Source organism: Poecilia reticulata, linkage group LG1, assembly GCF_000633615.1.
Source record: "Poecilia reticulata strain Guanapo linkage group LG1, Guppy_female_1.0+MT, whole genome shotgun sequence".
NCBI lineage: Eukaryota > Metazoa > Chordata > Actinopteri > Cyprinodontiformes > Poeciliidae > Poecilia > Poecilia reticulata.
In genome coordinates this window covers 27,323,095-27,324,307 of record NC_024331.1, presented here as the reverse complement: position 1 = coordinate 27,324,307, position 1,213 = coordinate 27,323,095, and positions in this window count along the sequence as shown.

Genomic DNA, 1,213 nt, shown 5'->3' with positions numbered 1-1,213 from the left:
GCCTGCTAGTAGTTTAAATTAATTTCAGCTGCACACTTTAAAGAGTATTCAGATTTTAACATGCATTTTCTAAGTAAATATTTTAGTTCACTCTTACTCAGTAACTTCAGTGATGTTACACCTCTGAAACATTTTTGCATTTTCTTTGTGATACCAGAACTATTTCACTTAAACATTTAATTTCCTGAGATATTGTCAATTTATTTTTAAGCAAAACTTTCAAAAAGAGCTGAGGATTTATTAGTTTTGATTACGTTGTGCAGCTAAATATGAACGCTTATTAGTTTCTTTTTTGTTTTTAATTTTTCAGGTTTGCATTGTAACACCTCGTGATGTTTTTCTGAGCCATCATCGTTGTGCCGATTACATTTCCATTGGATCTAAGCACCTGGACCTGCTGACCAGCTGACGGCGTCCATCAGTCCACGGTCTGCCGGATCATCACAACGTGGACTAACTTTTTATTTACAGTACTTGGTTAAACTATGATCTTGAAACCGGAGCACCAGCTATGCAAAAATCTACCTGCAGACTTTGTTGGCTACCCGAGTTTTCATCACCAGTAAAGACAAACAAGTCTGATGTCTGATTAGCTGCTAGGAAGTATATTATATATTCACTGTTCATTTTGCTATCCTGTTTGTACCTACAATAAAACTGAATCTCATTTGTAATTCTCTACATTTCACAAACTTTTTCCCCATTTCTCGGTGTTCACGTTATATCAAGTATTTGCATGTAGATATTCAGATTGATTTGATGTAACCAGCTCTGTCCATGTGGTTCTGACATTTGTCAGTAATCAAGAGGATGTACATTTCCACCTCAACTGACCAGGTAAGCATTAAGGTAAAAATTAAAAAAAAAATAGAGCAAATACTGTATACAAAATGGAAATAGAGAGAAAAGATACAAAGTACTATTTTAATAGTGTTTTATTTAGAAATTACACATCAGATCTTGTTGCCATTTTCTGGTTATATTCTAGAGGGGTCCCTCCGTCACCCAGAAGTGGTAGCAGTCATTGGAAACAGAGAGTTTCTCAGCAATGGGCACAGCAACTTAGGAGAAAAAGATAAAAAAAAGGTTTTTTTTTAGCGGCTTTCATTTTGAAATTACACATCAGATCTAGTTGCCACTTTCAGGTTCTGTTCTAGAGGTGTCACTCTGTCACTCTGAAGTGGTAGCAGTCATTGGAAACAGAGTTTCTCAG